At 42.4% G+C, this 21,096-nt stretch overlaps 1 protein-coding gene across 2 annotated transcripts in view; it reads left to right on the top strand.

Moving 5' to 3' along the window:
• Positions 1 to 21,096, top strand: part of Grb10 (growth factor receptor bound protein 10) — a 160,660-nt gene that overhangs the window by 14,131 nt on the left and 125,433 nt on the right. For both annotated transcript variants that reach the window (XM_042684990.1, XM_042684989.1), the window contains exon 2: positions 17,087 to 17,226. The gene's annotated coding sequence lies outside the window, so the exon portion shown is untranslated. The remainder of the gene's footprint in view (positions 1 to 17,086; positions 17,227 to 21,096) is intronic.

The raw sequence follows: 21,096 nt of genomic DNA, 5'->3' as shown, positions 1-21,096 counted from the left end.
GGCGTATCCTGAAGGTCAGTGGATTCTACATGTCCTAGTCAATCAGCTACTGCCAGGTAAGCTTGTTAAACTTAGGTTAAACTTGGTTTAGGTCCATTGCCTTAAAGAAAAATTAGTGTGCCATGATGTAATGTGATATCTTATCCAAAGAGAAGATCAACTACGGTGGTTCAAGATTTAGGGAACATAGAACTTGTTTTGTACTGATTATTTTATAGGGGTTGTCTTCTGTAGAGTCTCTCTGTCTTCCTTTCAAAAATAAGCCAGCTTTACTGAGACACAATTCAGATGCCCTATAATTTTCCTGTTTAATAACAATGTATTCATAAATCCATGAATTTGTATGTGTTTTTTGTATGTATACACTTACATTTCGATGATCTGAATGCAGCACCCTAAATTCATGTGTTGAAACTTAGTGGCCATTGTGATAGTATTAAAAGATGGAGCCCTTGTAAGGTGGTTAGGTCATGAGGGCAAAGACCTCATGAATGGGATTAGGGCTTTAATAAAAGGGCTGGTGGGGGTGGAGCTGTTCTGTTCTGTTCTTGTGACATGTGAGGATAATCTATCCCTGTGGAGGAGGCAGCAAGATGCCATTTTGGAAGCTGAGAGTGATCCTCTGAGGACAGTTGTGAATTGTAGTCCCTAGAACTATGAGGAATACATTTCTATGTTTATTCAAAATCTAGTGTGTGATATTTTGGTTTAGCAGCACAGACTAAGACATTTGTGCCGAGAATGAGGTGTTACTATAACTAATACCTAAAAATGGGGACATGGCATTGAAATGAGTCATGAGTCATAGCTGGAACAGTTTGGAAGTTCTAGAAAAATAAATGGAATGTGAAGGCTGATTCTGGTGAGGGCCCAGACCATGAGGAGAGAGCCTGGGTCTTCTTAGAAATGATCAAAGTTGTAGTAATGTAGTACTAGTAGAAAGTGAGATCAGAATACCCATTCTGATGAGATTTAGTCAGAAATAACAAACTTTACAGCTTCGGGGAGAGGGGGGACTATGGGGAGGGTTGTTGTAGAGGTGGGAGGGAAGGGATGGTAGGGGGAAAACAAAGGAGGAGGCAACAATGCTCAATAGGAATGTACTCATTACCTTGCCCCTATAACTGTAACCCCTCTGTACAGCATTTTTGCAATAAAAAACAGACCAAATAAAAAATGAGTGTCTTATGGGGAACTAGAGGAAGGACCACACTTGCAAGAAAATGGCCAAGAATCTGGCTGTACCATGCATGTGCCCTTGGGCTTTGTGGAGGGCAGAATTAAAAAGCAGTGAACTAGGATATTAAATAGACAAAATCTCTAAACAAAGTATTCACAACACTGCATTGGCTTCCCTTAATAGAGCTTTGGGGGTCACTGATTACTACTGAGAGACCTTTAGGGTAATACCTAAGTAATAACCCCCTGGTAGAGGGCCCTTGAGATCCTGTAACTTTAAAATCAATGGTCTTAGCCAGTCACCACTGTAATCTTAGCTACTCAAGAGGCTGATATCTGAGGATCATGGTTCAAAGTTACCCCGGCAAGAAAGTCCATGAGACTATTATCTTCAATTAACCACCAAAAAGCTGGAATTAGAGGTGTGTGTGTGACTCAAGTGGTAGAGTGCTAGTCTTCAGCAAAAAAGCTCAGGGATAGCACCCAAGCCATGAGTTCAAGCCCCAGGACCAGCACACACACACACAGAGTCACTAGTCTTGGGGAGCTGTGAGTATTTGAGAATTAACTGATGCAGTGTAAGGGATGAACCTCAGAGCCTTGAGGACCCTTCAATGTGCCTTTCAGTGTATCCAGAAGGTAGGTTGCGGATCAAACATGAATCTCTAGATTCATATTTTACTATTTGTTCTGTTGGGTTTTGGATTTGGTTCAGACTTGTTATCCCTCACTTCTTTCCTGTTTTCTTCATTTTTGGAATAGAAATGTATGTCCTGTACCTATCACTCCCTTGCATTTAGAAGCATATAACTTGCTTGATTTCACAGGTTCATAGCTAGGGATCATTTTGCCTCAGGATGAAACACACCTTTGAATCTCACTGTTACCAGCTTTAGGTGATTTTGGATGAAATTCTTAAATTTAGACTTTTGAGTGTGGTACTGCAGGGAGTAAGGCAGGGGGCTATAGAGAAAAACAGAAGATTGTTGAGAGTCATAAGCTAGATGACTATGATTCAAATACTATGTCCCTTGCGAAATACACATTGAGATGTAATCAGCACACTGGTATTGAGAGGTGTGGCCTGTGGGGAGTCCTGTGGGCTGTACCCTCATGAATAGGAGTAGTGAGCTTATAAAAGGGTTGGATCTGGTTAAGATAGTCCTTTCGCTCTTCTCTCTTGTGAGGACACAGCAAAAAAGGCCTCCACCAAATGCTGGCACCTTGGTCTTAGACAGGTAAGTCTACAGAACTGCAAAAAGTAAGTTTCCACATTTGTTTCTTTGTTTTTTACCTGGCAGTACTCAGGCTATGCACTTACTAAGCAAGTACTCTTGCGCTTGAGCTATTTCTGGCCCAAATTTCTGTTCTTAATAAGTATCACTCTCAGGTATTTCATTATAACGTCACAAGAGACTAAGATACATACATTTACATAAAATACTAAACCAAGACATTTGCAGGTATGTTTAGCCTCTTCAGTAGTCAATTTGGAAACAATTTCATGTCCTCCAACAGAACAATTTCTTGACTTTGTGTGTTTGGCTATCAACCCATTCCCACCTTCTCTATTTTTCCTAGCCAACTTAAAGAAGTCTACTTTCTGTCTTCACAAATTTCCTTGTTCAGAATACATCGTATGTTTGTGACTAGCTTCTTTCACATAGCAAAAAGTTTTCAAAGTTTCTCCAAGTGGTAGCACATTTCTTTGTTGGCTTATATTCCACTGAATACAAACAACACAGTTTGCTTAATCCATCCCACAGTGGATAGATATTCAGGTTGTTTCTTACCATTCATCTCCTGTAAATAAAGGCTTTATGGACATTAGTGTACAAGTATCTGTTTAAACACTTGCTTTCAGCTTTTTTGCAGCCTGTGTCTAAACTTGGAATTTCTTGATCATTTAGTAATTCTGTATTTAGCTTTTGGGGGGACTGCCAAAGTTTATCACAGTTGCTATATCATTTTACATTCTTGCCAGAATGTACGAGGGTCTCATCTTTTCTACTTGTTTTCTATTATTATGTAATTACTATAATTATGATAGCTATAATAAATGACATCGCATCCTAGTAAGTGTTAAGCAGTTTCTCACTGTGTTCTGTTTGTTCTCTCTCTCTCTCTCTCTCTCTCTCTCTCTCTCTCTCTCTCTCTCCCTCTCCCTCTCCCTCTCTCTCTCTTATTTGGCAGTACTAGAGTTTGAACTCAGAGCTTCATACTTGCTAGGCAGGCACTATACCATATGAACCATGCCTACAGTCCTTTTGGCTCTGGCCACCATTTTTGAGATTAACAAAATTTTTTGATTTCCCCCTCCCAGCCCCAGATAGCCTGGCTTGTGTTCCTTCTATTTACATTTCCCGCTGTAACTGGGATGAAAGGCTGCTACTGTGTATGCTATACATCCAGCATTTTTTTGTTAAGATGAAATCTCACGGACTTTTTGCCCAGGTAGGCTTTGAACCATAATTTTCCAGGTACTCTCCTTTGTTGATGATAGGCATGTACCACCAAAGCCACTCTTGCACACTTTTTTGGTCTGAGCTGCCCTTAAACTATGATCTTCTCCATGTTGCCTTTTTTTGTTGTTGCTGGTCGTGGGGCTTGAACTCTGGGCCTGGGTGCTGTCCCTCACCCCTTCAGCTCAAGGCTAGCGCTCTACCACTTGAGCCACAGTGCCACTTTCCCATGTTGCCTTTTGAGTAGCTAGTATTTTATGTGAGCCATGGGCTTCCAGGCTCTCTGGTATTGAATTGTAGGAATTTTTCATTTTATCCTAGATACTAGTACCCTTACAGGAATATGGTTTATAGCTACGCTGTCCCTTTCTGTGGGTTTTCTTTTCATTGGTAGGTGTTTCATGATGCACAAAAGTTTTATTTTTTTTTGGATAAAGTTCAATTTGTTTATCTTCCTGTTGCTTGTGATGTTGATATCAAAGATGAAGAGTCACTATTATATCCACTGTCTTGAAGATTTATCCATTGTTTTATTCTAATTGTTGAGTGGAGATTATATAGCTTTACTTTTAGTACTGCTTCCTTTTCCGTTTATGTGCCTTTTATTTCTTTTTCTTTCTTAGTTACTCTGGCTAGGACTTCTAATACTGTTAAATAGAAGTGACAAAGGGGATAATCTTGATTTGTTCCCAATTTTAGGGTAAGAGTTTTTACTCTTTGCTTGCTGACTAAGAAGTTAACTGTGAGTTTCTCACAATTCCTGGCACAGTGTTGGTTGATGCATATTTAGTTCCTTTTCCCTAGGAAAATTACTTCCTGGGGGTAATTTTTCAAGAAAGAGTCTGTATTTTTCTGCAGTCCTGGGACTTAAAACCCTAGAACTACAGGAAAATGCTCCTCTTTGCCTTTGGGAACATAGCTAATATTATTTTGTCTGTAGTATCAGTTCACCTTTGTTTCCAGACATGTAACATTTTTTCCCCCTAGTACTGGCGCCAGCATTCCGGGCCTTGTGCTCTTTGCTTGGCATTTTCCCTCAAGGCTGATGCACTATCACTTGAGCCACATCTTCACTTTCATCTTCTTGATGGTTAGTTGTAGTTAAGAGTCTCTCAGATTCTACCTGGGGTGGATTTCAGCTGTGATCCTAAGATCTTAGCCTTCCAAGTAGCTAGGATTATAGGCATGAGCCACTCGTTTCCAGTTAGGTGGCCATTTTGTAGTTTGCAGCCATTTTGTAGTTGGTAGCCATTTTGAAGTTGGAAGCCATTTTGTAGTTGGTAGCCATTTTGTTGTTTTGGGTGTTACTGAGTTTTGAGTATAGCTGTATTCCCCACAGGCTCATGTGTTGAAGGGTTGTTCCTCAGCCAGCAGAACTATTTGGGAAGGTGGTGGAAAGTTATAAAAGTCAGGGCCCAGTAGGAGGGAGTGGGTCTCCGGAGGTGTGCTTTAAGGGTATATCTTGCCCCAAGCCTCTTCCTGCCTCTGCTTCCAGACTACACTGACTTATCCCTCAGCCGTGATGCTCTGTCCAACCACAAGCTCATAGCAATGGAGCCAGCCGACCATGAACTGAAACCTCAGAAACCATGAGCCAAAATAAATCTTTCCTCCTTTTAAGTTGTCCTCTCCAGTATTTGTCATGGTGAGGAGAAACTGATACAAATGGCCTTTTGCAAGTGGGGATTAGCATGGAGGAAATCTTATACCAAGATCCTTTACAATTTGATTCTAGTTTTTATTCTTACTTTTCATTTTTATTTTTTTATTTTTGCTAGGCATCAAACCCAGGGTCTCACACATGCCAGTACCCAAGATTAGGCTCTTCTGATCACAGAGGAGCAACTGTTTTCAGCTTGTGCTAACTCCAGCTCTGAGCTCCACCCTCAGCCCTATTCCTTTTCTGTATGTCAGGACGATCGAGCCCCTGGGTAGTCCCAGTGATGAGTGAGGACATCTCTCTTAGTTTGGCACAGGTTTAGGGCACAGGTGTGCATTCTAGTTAGGTTGACTAAGTAACACTCTTAGGGTTGCCATTGCCTTCCCAAAGAAGGGAGAACTTTTTATCCTTGTAATAATATACAGTTTCCTCAGGAAAAGAAGTAAGAGGTATGACTAAGGTCCTTGCCCCATTTGGGAGAGTATGGCTCACATTCACAAGTCAGAAACAGATCTTCCTTCAAGTGCTGTGTTCAGTGCTGGCCATGGGCAGAGGGGGACATTGTCCTGAAGCTCTGGGGGCCAGAAGAGGAGGGGGAGAAGAGGGGAGGGTTGGGATGCACAGTTGTTCTCTGGAGCCTTGTGGTTCATTCCTCTTCCCGGGCAGTGGCCTCAGCTTCCAACAGTTGGAAGTGAAGGACATAGATAGCTGGGGTCAGTACAAGTTGAGAACAGTTGCTCTTCTGTGCTGGGGAGGGCCTAATCTTGGGCGCTGATGCGTGCTGTTGAGTTTGGCTCCAGTATTCATACAAACCAAGGGAAGATGGACAAGCTCTGGCCGCCTGTGGGTGTTGGCCACCCCAAGGAGGCAGTCTGTCACGCGGGCTGCACTTCACCCCAGGCCAGGGCTAGAACTTTGCTTGGAAACTGGAAATACTGGACGTATGACATTTTCCTTCTGTCTCCCCATTTGTGGGGCTAGTTGGGGAGGCCTTGGAAGAGCATTCTAAATGACAGAGCTATACATCTTGCCAGAATCAACAAGCAGGTTAAGGCTTCAGGGAGCACAGCTGAGCTACTTCTCAAATGCACTGACCCTCCTGGGCCCCCTACTAGTCCCCTGAGGAGGAGAATGGAATGTATTGCCCCACCCTGCCTGCTAGGGCGGTATGCGCAGCTTGATGAACGTGGTCTGGCTATAGTGAAGTTCATGTGTGTGGCCAGATCTCAGGTGAAAAGTTCTAAAACTCAGTGTGGTTTTCTTGAAAAAGAAAAATTCCTTTGAATGAAGAAGTCTCAGGTCTTACTCCATAAAGGTGTTCTCTGTAGAGCTAGCTATGTCCATTGGAAAGCAGTTCAGTGTCCAAGAGTGGTGAGTTGGCTTCCTTCAGACTGTCCCCAGGTATTCTTTGAAGTGTTGGGTGCTAGGTGAGGTCAGGATTCCCAGGGGAACCAGCCTTCGGGCTGGAGAGGTCTGAATAAGGCAGCAGTGGTTAAAACTGTTCTTAGGACCCTCAAGATATTCTTAAAAAATGAGCAAAGACCCCCCCAAAGAGCTGTGATCATGTGGCTTCCTATTTTAATAGTTAACCATTTTAGATAATTAAGGTAGAAATTTTAAAAAGATTCCATTAAAAATAACAACAATAAACCCATTAGGTGTAAATAGGAATAACGTTACTTAAGAAAAATGTAACTATTTTTTGATCCCCCCCCCCAAGAAAAAAGAAAAAGAAACTGAATAAGAAGAACGAATAGTATCGTTTTACATTTCCTGAATCCTTTTTTAATGTAGTTTTCAAGAAGGCAGCTGGATTTTTCCAACTGCATCTGCATTCAGTCACATGTCCTGTGGCCTCCAGAAAATTCCAGCCTGCACTTAGGATGAGAGGGGAAAAAGAGATCGCCTTGTAGTGTGTTAAAGATAGTTTTGGCCTCGCCGATCGGGAGGCTTCTTAGCCAGAGTGTGAGGTCTGTCATCACTAGATGCCTTTTGAGCTGGGGGTGGTGGAGGGTACCCTCCCAAGCTCTGGCCCTATAATATCCCTCTGACCCTCTGCAGATACAAGAGTGCCAGACTTCCTCAGTTGATCTCTGTTTTGTCAGCTGCAGGCTGAACCTTGAGAAAGTGGGGATGGAGATGGTTAATCCCTTTGCCACTGGGCAGTGCCCAGTGGAGAGGGGGTGCATTTTACTCCTTAGGTGATAGTTCTCTTGTGTCCTGCTTTGGTTTAAAGCATGGTGCATCCTGAAAAGCTAGTAGTGGATGCCATTTGCTGCATCGAGGAGAATGAGTGGAGACAACTTACTGAGAGGCCAGAATGAGCAGTAGTGGGCAGTCAAAGAGGCGATGTCCTGAATCAGTCCTTTACCAGTGGGGGTACTTAAGGTTTGCAAAAGAAATGGTGACACCAGTGCTCCCCTGGTACCACCAGAATGAATGGGAGCCAGGGAGAGCCAGCCGGCAATGCTCAGGATGACCACAAGGGGAGGCTTTTTTGGCACCCAACACCAAAAAGACCTAAGGTTTTGAAGACCTGCCAAGGAGGGAGAGCAAGGCAGGCATTGCAGAAAAGCAAAGGGCCAGACTCCTTCCCATCTATGATCTTAACTTGCTACAGTCATCTGCAGTATGCATGCATGCTCATGCACACACACACACACACACACACACACACACACAAACAGCTGAAGTCTCTTTCAGATATCCCCAAGACCAAGGTGGGTTTGAATGTGTTTAAACATTTGCACAGTTTTTGCAGAACCGATAAGAGTGATGGTTGGTCATGTATGCCGCAAGCTATTTGTCTTTCCACACTCTCATTCCTGGGTCTTGAGCAATGATAGGATTTGGCCATGCTCCTAGTGTCTTGCATCCGTAGGCTTATGGAAACAATGTTAGAGACTGTATTGGAGACGGGTATGTAACTGACAGGGCTTAGATAAAGAAGGGAGTAAGCATTCAGAACGTGTTTACTGAGTGAGTGAAGTAACTATGAATCTGAGGACTACAGGTAGGTAACCAAGTAAAGAAGATTATTTCTGAAGTTGGACCACACAGCTATCCACCCTGCACCCAGGTGTTTAAGAAGACCAGAGAAATGATGAAGCCTATTTGGGAATTAAAGGAGAGAACAGCTTGAGCTTTTACCTTTTCTACCTAAATGACCAGAGCCAGGTAAAAACAGAATGAAGCATAGAATCTAGTGTCTCAGCTTCCCACATTGGCTTTCTTTCAAACTGTGAACGTGGCAGGTTAAGCACTTTGTTTACTTGGAAACCAAACAGTCAGCATCACTCCATGCCTGCCATAGTCATGCATAGGCTGACCCATGGCCTTGGGAGCTGCGGAGGGGTGTGTGGGTGGTAGTGGGGCGGGGGAGTTGACTGCAGGCAGGGAATCCATGGTGGGGTGACTGAGAATGCTAGGATGTAAATACTCCTAGCAGGGTCGGAGCACTTCTTCTGCCAGTCTATTCCTCATAATCCTGAAATCCTAAGTAGGAGCATGTTTCAGGCCCCTTACATAGACCAGAAGTTGAGTTTGGCAAGCATCACATGGGTTTGTTGCTCACTCAGATGGCTTCTTAGTCCTACCAGGCAGAATAGCATCACTGCGATGCTGGCAGAAGAGTAAAATAGGAATAGGGAGTTGTCCAGCCTTGTCCAGGACATAGTCAGGGTCCCCATCATGGTGGGCTCATTGGCCCACTGGCTTGAGTCTGTAGGCAAGACTAGTCCACTACTGTTGCTCTAACAAAGTACACAAAGCCAGGTAGTTTGCAAAGGATAGAAGTAAATTTGGCTTATAATTCTGGAGGCCCTGGCTTCTCATGGGACCTTCTTGCCGTGTTGTATGTAGTGGAGAATAGACAGGGCCAGCATGCCACCTCAGGCCTCTCATAATGCCAATGCCTTTGTGGAGGCTTACTCTTAGCTAGCTACCTTCCATCTGCCACTACCCTCTGAATTTGAGGATTATGTTTTCAACACAACCCAGGGCACACCCAAACCATCATAACACCTGGATGGGACAATGGAAGAATCTTCCCTAGGTCCCCAAGGACACACTGAAGGTTAGCTGTCCCTGCATGGCCTCTTATGTTGCCACCATGGCTTAAAAATGTGTTGAGGGGAATATGGCCACAGAATTGGGTGGCTTTAGGGAAGACCGGTATGCTTTGCCTTTTGAGGAGAGTCATTGGCACCAATTTGGCCATGTGGCACACTGGGAGAGCCGGGGGATAGTTCAGAGGCTGTCTGAAGGACACAGGTCCACCATTTGAGGTAGGCAGTAAATGATTCCTTCCTCAGTCAATATGTCTACTGACTGTCTATGAGTCCCAGGGGTCACTTTTGGAACTAGAGGACCTGGAGTCCAAGGGGCCAGCAGCCCAGTGCTCATGTCCCACAGGGCCTCCCACCTCATAGGGCTGGCTGCAAGGCAGTGGAGCCAGTGCAGTAGTCTAAGGTGGGGGTAAAGAAGAACAAGTACAAGGAGATCATTCATAGTCCTTGAAAAGCTACCCACCGCATTTTAGAAAAGCAATAAAAATAGGATACATTGTTAATTTTTATTATGCCTAGTATTTCCAGACCTGCCTGGTACAAATAATAATGCATTTCTGAGGAATTAATAATTGTTTCCTTGCTATTCCTGTTTGGATGAACCATATGTTTCCACTGTCCTTGCTGAAGTTTTGATTTCCTGAGCCAAGGAACCAGGCTTCCTTCCACGTGTACATGGATACTTTATCCTGGAAGCCTACCAGTCATCCGAGTTACTTATGAAAATGCCAAGCAGTACAGAGAGTATAAAGTCCTTGGTCTAGAGTTGGGATGTTGGATTTGGGGTATGCTGAGGTGACTGGCTTTTGGTGTTCTGATAATAAAGTGTCAGACAAGCACTGACTCTGCTTCTCTAGAGATCTGCACAGAGAGGAAGAGGGAGGTCTTACCCAGCCACCCACTCCAGCTTTTCCAGCCTGAACAGTGGTGATGATTACATTATGTCCTCCATCTACAGGCAAGAGTCTTTTTCTCTTTGCCTGTGTGTGTGTGTGTGTGTGTGTGCATGCCTCCTCCCTCTTTTCTTCATTTCCTCCCTTCTCTCCTTTGTCTTTCTCTCCCTCTCTTTTTCTTTCTTTCTTTCTCCCTCTCTCCCTCCATCCCCTGCCCCTCTCTCTCTCTCTCTCTTTCTTTCTTTCTTTCTTTCTTCCTTCCTTCCTTCCTTCCTCCTTCCTTCCTTCCTTCCTTCCTTCCTTCCTTCCTTCCTTCCTTCCTTCCTTCCTTTCTTTCTTCCTTTCTTTCCTTTTCTTTCCCTTTCAGGGAAGAAGACAAGGAAAAAGAAAAGGGTGATAGTAAAAGAAAAGAAAATAGAAGGCCAAGTCCTTCTGCATTTCTGGAAGCCGCCTGTACAGAGCAGAGTCTGTGCAGTTAATGTTCATGTGACTTGGCCTGAAACACTTAATAGGCTCATTGTGTTTAGGTAGAGAGCTGGGATTTCTCTGGAATCCCTAGAAAGGGCAGGAGAGCCCTATGCAAGGGCTGAGGGAGGACCACAGGGGACCCCTGGTGTATAGATTTTCAAGACTGGCAGACAGGACCCTTGGATTGAATCTTGGTTACTTAATGGGCTTGAAAATTTGGTCAGGAATTCTGTCATTTTTACAAGTTCAAGCCTAAAATTTTACAGAGATCAAGATTTCCAATTCCACCTCGTGTTTGTTGCATGTGGTAGCCTCTCTTGGGTTGTTGATGTTCAGGTTCTTTGGTTCTTTCTCTGTGTGATTTGTAGAGATGACCTTTCATCTTAGGGTAGTACCATCTTATTTCTGTGCCTTTACTCTCTGTGTTCTTTATCAGGTGATTACCTTCTGCCAGTCTCATGGGACACACTTTATGGCAATTGCAATGTTTTTTTCAACATTGCATAGCATAGGGATTGTTTTGCTCTTATTTAGCGAGAGGGAAGGAAACTGAGGCACAGGGGAGGGAAGGAAACTGAGGCACAGGGAAGCTGAATCTTAGCCGAGGCTGCCTCCTTCTCTGGAGCTTGTGAAGACCACCTTCATGACTATCCACCGTAACCCAGTCTCCTCTTCTCCTGGCTCTCTTCGGACTATTTGTGTGCATTTTGATGACTGTCTACCATTTGAATTTCTTTTTCCAGCCGGTTTGAGTTACTTAGTGTCCAAGATGGAGGGGTTCTCTGGCTTTAGAGCTGTTTCTTACTGAAGTTGACAGGAGGAAAACCAGCACTAGCAAAAGCATTATGTTCTGAAGGAGAAGAAGGAGTCTGGGTTGAGCCACAGAATGGCTGTGGAGTGGGGCAGGCTTGTGCCAGGCAGCCTGATCTCACAAGGTAGATTAGGGAACAGGTCAGGATAGCTGGACCAGAGCCTTGCATTGGCAAGCAGTCTGCAGGGGAGGAAGCTAGAAGCTTGGATGTTGGGAGAATCCAGAGAAAGGCCAGGCAAGAGAAGTATAGTAAAATACTCAGGAGGTGTGTTGAATCAATGGTGAAAGAAGAGTTCTAGGCATCTTGAGGCAAAGGCAGGAGATCTGTGGGCTTGGCAAATTGTTGGCTTTACCCTCTTCCTATTTTCATATTAGACTGCTTATCCCCCTTTTTACCTTAATAAGAGGTTTATTAAACACAGATTTTTGTGAAGTATTTGTAATTTCTTAGGAATTATATTTTATAATGCCTGATATTATTAGAATTTTTATTATTTTTAAATACTTGTACAAAGGATTTCAATTCAACATGTCAGTTTATGCGTACAATGCATCTTGATTCGTATCACCCCTTTTTCCATTATGGAAACTTAGCTTTTTTTTTGTGCTTTTGACTACAGATATTTTGACCAATGGCTTTTTCTTATCTTTTATTCTTTTGGCAGTATTGGGATTTGAACTTGGGATCTTGTTCTTGCTGGCAAGTACTCTGCCAGTTGAGCCAATGCCCTCAGCTCTTTTTGCTGTTTATTTTTGAGCTAGGATCTTTTTGCCTAGGCCAACCTGTATTGAAGTCCTCCCATTTATACTTCCCATGTAGCTGGGGTGATGGGCATCTGCTACCATATTCCGTTTTATTTTTAAGCTGGGGTCTTACTTAACATTTTGCACAGGCTGACCTCGAACTGTTATCCTCCTCAGTGGCTAGCATTATAAGTGTGAGTCATTTTGCTTCTTTTTGATACTGCTTATAGAGACTTTTGTTCTGTTTATCCTTCATGGCTTCTAAGTTAAGAGTCTTGCTTGGAAGTATCTTTCTCACACAGATTTGATAACATTATTTGTCTACATTTCCTCATAGTATTTTTGTTTGGAACTTGTAAATCTTCAATCCACACAGGAGGTGGAGATCTGACTGAATCTTATGGAGCAGCCATTGCCAGTTATTAATCCTTGGTCTTATTTTTAAATACTGTCGTCATTCACATTCCACGTCTACATTCTCTTACCGTGTTATGTAGACTTGTGTTTCTAACTGTATGTTTAGCTCAGCAATCGAATTCCTGGGAGCCTGGGTGTTCGTTGAGACTGGGTTGTACTAACAAATCCCTGGACAGGGAGAGGTGTGGCAGTCCCTTCCACAAAGGGGATATGCTTCTACATTCTGGACTTTTTGGTTCCTCTCTGAAAGTCTTTCCCTCTCTTCAGAGTATCTTGTGTTTATTGCTTGGGTATTACTGATTATTTTGGTATTACTTATTGTTTCTGTGAAGAAAACCATTTCATGGTGACATTCTTCCTGAGTCATGGTACTAGTGTGTTGAGGAGGTGGTGTGAGACCATGTTGGAGTCTCAACCTTGAGAATGTTCATAGTTCTTCCAAATTCTTTACAGTTGGTCATTATGCATTTCAGGTGTAAGTAACAGTAGTTAAACAAAAATATTTTTTCTATTCAACATTTTCCTAGCCTTTTCTGTTCTGTATTTCCACATTATCTAGGACCCTTGGAAGGAATGTAATAACTCATAATGTCATGTGGGTTTAATGACACGATGTCAGTTCTGTTGTTTTTTTTTTTTTGTACAGCTGGAAGTTTCTTGTTCATGCCATGTGTCAGGTTAAGGGAATTCTTTATTTTGAGCTGATTAACCAAAATCTTTAATTACTAGAAAGTAGGATATTAATTTTTTTCTGTTATCTTAGTGCTTTGGGTTTTAGGTTTTACCTTTTGGCCATGTTGCTCTTTTTTTAAAAAAGGTACAATATAACATATGCTTTGAAGGATGTGATGGAAAGAATAAATTGAAAGAGTCCTTAAGGCAACTGTAAAAGCCTTCTATCCTTTTTCCTATAACACAGTCATATTTTGTCAAAGTTGAAAACCAGTTGGTAGTCCAAACATAGATATTTGTATTGACTTGAGTTCAATTTAGACCTGTTGACTCAAATCTTGGCTTTTGTGTGACCCTGGCACAGGCTTACTCTCTTTCAGCCATGGTTTATTCATCTGTAAAATGGGGCTAACAATTCAGCTTCAAAAGATTGATGTTTAGTTATCCTTAATTAAGAAGTACTAATCCAGTTGGATATTTTATCATGTGTCACATCTTTACTCCTTTTAATCTTCAAAAAGCCCTTCCATAAAAGCCTTCCAAAGCATTTTGTAGGATGTGAGCAAAGGATGGGGCTATCCTTGCCCTTGTCACGGTTACCACAGTGGCATGATGGTGGGTGGCCTCACCTGAGAGTCGGGGAAGGCTGGAATCCAGCCCTGGGATTGCAGTGCCTCCAGTCCTGCGCGAGGCTGGGGAGGAGGGAGACACATACACTCTTGTTCCAGTGTCGCTCACGTAGCACATGGAGCTACGAGGAAAACACATTCATATTTGTAAATGCAGCCCTTGCCGACGAACAGTAGCACATATTTTTGTGCCAGCACCACACTATTTTTAACTGCTTTCACTTCAGAGTGTATCTCTCAAGTGCGGTGATATTCCATGGTTGTACAAGGGCTATTCTTAGGACTGAACTAAAATACACACGTGTGTATGTGTGTGTGTGTGTGTGTGTGTGTATGTGTATGTGTGTGGAAGCTATGGTGAGTGAAATGTTTTCGGATCAGTTTTTGTGTTGGTGTTTGCGAATGTGTGTGTGAACACGTGCGATCATCTTGTCCTTCTCTGCTTTGACTAGTTTTAGAGAAAAGCATTTGGCTTCTTTCAAGTAGGCTTTCTTTTCTTCACCCTGTTGTATTTCATTTTTTTGACTTGGGAATTGAGACCCAAATCATGGGGATCTGGACCCCTTACACATTCAGGTTAATTTTTGTTTGCTTTCAGCAATGGCGTCTTGTTCTTTCTGTGGTGTTGGCACACTTGTCTAACACTTCTGCACATGGTCCCTTCAAACCTCTTTTCACTGGGGGGGGCCACTGAGGAAGGGACTCTGTAGAACATGGTCCAGAAGATCTGGGCCGTAGTGGCTGAATTATGGAAGGTTACTGTGTACCTGTTGATTCGAGTGTGTTGGCAGCTAGGTGAGAAAGGTTCCTGTGTTTGGTTGACTTCCTCTTCTGTGCCTTGTATGGCCTCAAGTCTGTTACTTTCACTGGGAAAGGAGTTGTAGCTTGTGGTTTTGCACACCCTGTTTTGATAAAAGCATTTTGGTGATACTAAGGATCTAACCTAGGGCGTGCAACATGCTGGATGAGTACCCCTCGGGGCTGCCCTGCAGTTCTTCCACTTAATGGTTGACTCACTTTTAACTTGTCCACAGCTTCTAACCTTCTAAAATCTTATAACTGCGTTTTTAGAAATTCGCCTTTTTTTTCAATCTCACTTTGTTCACATATTTCTTAATGTATCTTCGTAAGTGCCTTCTTCCTGCAATTAAAAAAAACACACAGTACTCTCTGACATGGAATTTAACTTTTTGAAATTAGAAGCATTTAATTTTAAAAATGCCCTCTTTTGAGAAGGGCTATATTTCACTCTGTCTGGCTGAACCCACTGTTGTGAAAGTTGGGATTTGTTGAGTGTTTAAATAGTCGCTGTTATTACTCTAAATATTTAGTGTGTGAAAGCTAGACAGAAGGAAAACTTTACATTAGCTGAGGAATTTCAGGGAGATGTTAAAGATACTAAACAGGAGTCAAGAGGCACTTTGTTTCTGAAACATTTGGAAGAAAGTTGAGACATTCATTTTTGCCAAGGTTAGTATATGCTTTAGTAAGACCTCAGGTTTTTGCCACGTTGACTATAAAGCCACGTGAGAAGAGCTCTCTTGACTGATAAGGAAAAGAGACCAGTGAGTTCCATGTGGACTCTGTAGGTACTGTTAGCGGTCAAGGTCAGAACATGACATGTGCTTCTGCACGTAGGTGCTGTAGGTTCTGCATGGGGCAGTCGTAAACAGGGTCCAGAGGTGGTGGTTTGTAACAGACTTCCCGATGCCTATTGAACGGCCCTGAGGTTATGGTGGAGGGCAGGTTCATAGTCATCCTGTTCAGTTTGTCGACTTCACAACTCACTTGCTTGGTTGACTGGATTGTTTAATTCAACCTTCTTGAATAGATGCAACATGGGTTTGAGTGGGGACCAGCTGGCTAGGACACACACACACACACACACACACACACACACACACACACACACACACACAAATTCAGTTTACCTTAATTATAGATCAATTCAAAGCACACTTTGAAAAGAAAATCTCCCAGGCATATGTTCTAAATCTACAGGCACACGTCTGGCAGAGGCTCTGGGAAGTGGTCCTGAGGCACTTGGATAAGAATCTAGGAAAAGATTAAATTCTCTGCAGATGGAAACCCCTCAGGATGTGTGGATTTGAAGTGATATACTTACCGTTGTTATGGTGAACCCAAGGCCCTTGTCCAGCATTTTGGCTCACTGCCATCTCAGAAACCATCATACTTGCTTGACCGTCCACCTTAAAAAACAAAGCAAAACAACCTGTGTTCAACTTAGCTATTAGAATTTTTTTTAAAAAAACAGTCCAGTTAAACATAATATCATGATACTTTTTCAAGTTTTTAATTCTTTGAGAGGGTTAAAGTAGGCACTCTTTTAAGTTAAGAGCCTTTGTGCATACCTATGATGTTGAGTTTTGAGTTTCGAACTAATCTTGTTTCACACATCTCCTATTTGGTTCTAAAAAGACCAGTGTAGCTGATTTTGTTTCTGGAAATAGAGGAATATTTGGTGTGTTAATGATAACCACTATTGGTGTTTCTCCTATGTCGGGTCGAATCCTAATTCTGTATGTGCATTTACTCATTTGATCCTTTTAATAAAAGCCCTGTAAAGGAGAAGCTATTTTTCATGTCTATTTTGTAATTAGGGATACTGAAACTTAAGAGTGTCCAGTAATTTGGACACGACAGAAATTCTTCCATGGGAGAAGCATGTGGGCTTTGATCTGTGCTCAAAATTTGACTTCTAGGTAAACTTTGCTTCACAACCCCACCTACACTGAAGGTCACTTGCTTTTTGAACCAGGGAGACATGCGGGCAGTGAACTGGGAGACTAAGATGCCTTTCTTTTGAGCTCTGGTACTCTTTAGAACTTTTATTTTTTTCCCTTACAGTTGGTAGATGTAGGAACTAGAAATCAAGTTCTTGGTAATTCATTTTCTTGATCTGTTTTGAGAAAGGAGTCCTTTCAATGATCTTAAAAAAAATTCTTTTGTATCTTTAAACATTTTTTTGGTCCTGGGTGCATGCGAGTGTGTGTTCAGTTGTATATATGTTTTTGTGTATTTTTTGTTTTAACTAGGCCACTAATGGCCTCTTTCCTTTTTCAGCTTTGGAGCTGACTCCTTTGGGGAGTGGGAGAAGACAGTCTTGGAGAGTGTCGGCCTAGTGGTCGGTGGGATCTTCTTCTCTTTTTGGTGACGCTTGGTGGCCGTCTTGGCAGACGGATCCCCTGAGCACTTCATAACAGGTAAGATCTCCTTGTGTTTTCACCTGTATATAATACCTTTCTTTGTGAAGAGTCTTTTTGTTAAATATTGATTTATGCAAGGTGAGTAGATTGTGCCACTGTAGGGTTTGGAAACCCTTTATTCCAGAGTCTCAGAGGGTGTCTCTTGCCTACCTCTGTTCTGTCACTCTTTTTTAGTTCTGCTCTCTTTAGGAACACTGAGCTATAAGGTGCCAACAAAAGAACTGACTGGACTTCCTGAAGAAGGGCCCACTGGAGCCTCTGACCAGGAGGAAAACAGCTATCAGAGGGCAGCTGATGCCAGTGTTCATATTTGGCATTCTAGCTATGTGGGAGGCTGAGATATGGAGGATTATGCTTCTAGGTCAGCCCTGGAAAAGTCTGCATCTCAGTGGAAAAAGTTGGGTGTGGTAGTAGCAACTGTCATCCCAGTTTTAGAAATGGAAGCCTAAAATAGGTGGATTGTGGTCCAAGCACAAGTCTGGGCAGGCGTTGAGATTCTATCTCAAAAAATAACCAGCAAAGGAAAAGTTGAAGATGACAATGACCGAGTTTTTGCACAAATCCCTGAGTTCAAATCCCAGTACTGAAAAAGAAAACAGCAACAAAGAGAGTCATAATCAGGTTTGGCTGACCTACCAGAGGCCACAGACTGGAGGCTAAACAAGTTTTTGATGTCAGATAATGGAGCTGAAGTTCATGGTCAAGATGTCCATAGGGTTGGCTTCTCCTCCATTTGGCTTTCAAATAGCATCTTCCGTCTGTTTTCATGTGAGTCTCCTGTGTGTGTGTCTGTGTCCTAACCTTTTCTTTTTAGTCATAGGAGACTAGGTTCTACCTTCACAATCTCATTTTATTTTAACTACTTCTTTAAAGACTCTGTCTACAAATACAGCTGTAAGGAATTGGAGGTTAAAGCTTTGACATGAACGTACTAGGAATACAACATATTCCCTCACAGAGGGCATACTAGCCCATGGGGCAGACACTAGACTGGGGACTGTGCATTCCAGTTGCCTGAGGGTGGTGACACTGTCAAGGGATTAATCCCTTTGTGGATTCATAATGGTGGTATAATTGAAAAGTCGAAATGAAGGAGAGAGGCTTAGATGGAGGAAGTGGGTGAATGGGAGGTATATACTGGAGAAGTAAACTTTAAATGCCTTGTTCCCAGCCCCTTCCTTTTTCTGTTTCCCAGCTACTATGAAGGTAGCCTTCTCTGATATGTGTTCTTATTGTCACCATGTTTTGCCTCACCTCCTTCCCAAGACAGTAGAACCAGTCATCTGTGGTCTGAAACCTCCGACAAACCTACCTTCCTTTAAACTGTTTCTCACAGGTATTTGTCACAAGCAGTGAAAAATCTATCAGTAGGACTCAAAAATCCTGTGAGATGGGACTTGGGTAGTTGAATATCAGGGTAATCCCTACTGTTTTTTCCTTTATTGTTCACTGAAACTCAAGAGCCAGCACTGTTATTTTTTAGGGTCCTAGTAGAGAGAGAGGAAACAGTATAGTTACCCCTTTTTATCTGGCTTTCAGTTTTTCTGATTTCATGCACTGGCCAAATATAGTGCAGTACAATAAGATATTTTAAGAAGGAGAGAGATATACCATATTCACATGACTTTTATTACAGCCTATATGGGCTACCTTAGACTTTGATCCTCCTTGTCTCCTCCTGAATATCTGGAATTACAGGCAAGACCCACCATGCCTGGCCCTCTTCTTTTTTTTTTTCTTGTTGATATGTCTGGAGTATCTAGTAGTAGGAGGAAGGTCTGATCTTATTCTATCTTGGCTAAACAGGAAGGTTCTACATTGACCCTAGAAGTTTTCTGATAGAAAGCTTCTATTTCCATGTGGCCACTGAGTTTTACAAGGATAGATAAACATTAGTCATTTGGCCCTTTTTGAGATTGAGGCAAACAAATAATTGTTGGAATTCTAGCATACCTGTTTGCATATTAGAATCCATTGTGAAGTGAACATTTTTAAAAACTCCACTGGAGAGATTACAACTCAATAATCTTTTAATGGCCAGTAGATGGTTAATCTCTCCTGTTTCTTTTCTAGTTGATCTTTTCTGTTGGGGTTTGAACTCAGGGCCTTCACTCTTATTTGTCTTTTCTGCTCAAGGCTGGTGCTTTCTACCACTTGAGCCATACCTTCACCATCCTAACCTGTCTTCTTGCTATCATTCTACAGATCAAAAATTCTTACTGTCCTTTCTTCCCGTTAGAACTGGGAAAAGATGTGATTTGCTACCAAGGAAAACCATATCTCACTCATTTTGGTGACTTCCAATCTTTATCAGCAAGATCAGGGTTTCTTGAGAACTAAAATCATACTGAAATATTAGTAAGTCTTGATGAATTTCTGGAAATATAGGGTATTGGATCATTTTAGGGTAAGGCAGCAGGATCACTGCTTTTAAGTGGTTATACCAAAATTACATTACTACAAATCAAGAAGATGGTCTAATACTTAAGTTATGGAGATCAAAACCCAGGATTCTCAGCTGAGGCTCTGTGAAGAGTCTGATATCCTAATGTAGTCTGGTCCTCGGAATGTTCACAGATATAGGGAGTGGTGTGTAGAGAAGTAGATAACACAAAGAGTACGTGCTACATGGAGTGGATGCACAGGTTGTTATGGGTACAGAGACCAGATAAGGATAATCCAAATGGTAACAAGAACACCAGCTAAAACATACTGTGCTTCTATGTGCTGGGTACGGTTCTGTGTGATCCTCGTGGATTAACACCCTTGACCTGGACAAGAGTCCAGTGAAGTAAAGGAATGCCCCCTCCCCAGTTGAGATGTGATACTCATTATTTGTGAGTTTTCCTGCTTGTTGAAACTTACCTATGATCCCTAGGGTAGTGAGAACTAGCCCATAATCCAGCAGAGGAACCGCCCTTATGCTGGGGACTGGTGTCCTCTTTGTGGTGTGTTTGGTGTCCTGTTTGGTGTGAAAATAGCTCTAAAGTCTGTAGTGCTAGGGTGTTCACTGTATTCCTAAGCTCAAGAAAGCTGCTGATGCCTCACAGAACAAGCAGGGCTGAGAATGGGCTTTCTCAGGTATGAGTGAGTATTGCTGGATAGCAGTGAGTTCAGTGTTAATTCATCAGTAATTTGTTTGTTGTAAAGGGCTTTTAAACAGTAACATGCATAAGCCATGGTTATATATCAGTTTGTTGTCAGAATGGGGCCCAAGGCTCACAAGATCTTAAAACCTATATTTGACCCAGGAACCATGGCTTAGTTCAGTGTTTGTAGTAACTCTCAGAGCATAAGTGCCAGCAAGGATGAGAATTCACTCTACTTGTTCTTGGTCACACCAAACCTTTTGATTTCCTTCTCCCAAATTGCTTTCTCGTTTTAATAGTTACTGAGGTGTCAAACACTGAATACAATAAACGGTACGTATTTGAAACTGTCATCTGATGTCTGTTGATCTATCAGGCGTCAATCAAGGTGATGACATGTTGTCATTCATCCTGCTCCCCCACTACATTGTCTCCTGTCCTTTCTTCCCTGCTACCCTCTCACAGACCTGTTTCTTTCTGTTGATTACTCTGAGTTTTCTAAACTGTTGTGTAAAGGAAATTAGTGTCCTTAGTCTAGTTTCTTTAACTTACTTGGAGATTATCTTGTTTGAAGCACATATCAATCTTTTGATCCCCTTCATTGCTGAGAGGAATTGTGATGGAGCATCTCACATCTGCCTGGTGATGGGCATTTGCACTGTTTCTGGCTTCTATTGTCTCAGTGGTTGCAGATCACCGTCTTTATCTGTGGCTATATGGCTTTCTAAGATTGTAGAAATGCCTCATCTTTCTCTGTGTTCTTTCTGGGTTCAATCTC

The sequence above is a fragment of the Dipodomys spectabilis genome, unplaced genomic scaffold (genome assembly GCF_019054845.1).
Source record: "Dipodomys spectabilis isolate Male_0828 unplaced genomic scaffold, ASM1905484v1 ptg000092l, whole genome shotgun sequence".
Classification (NCBI taxonomy): domain Eukaryota; kingdom Metazoa; phylum Chordata; class Mammalia; order Rodentia; family Heteromyidae; genus Dipodomys; species Dipodomys spectabilis.
This window is presented reverse-complemented; position numbering and strand designations above follow the sequence as displayed.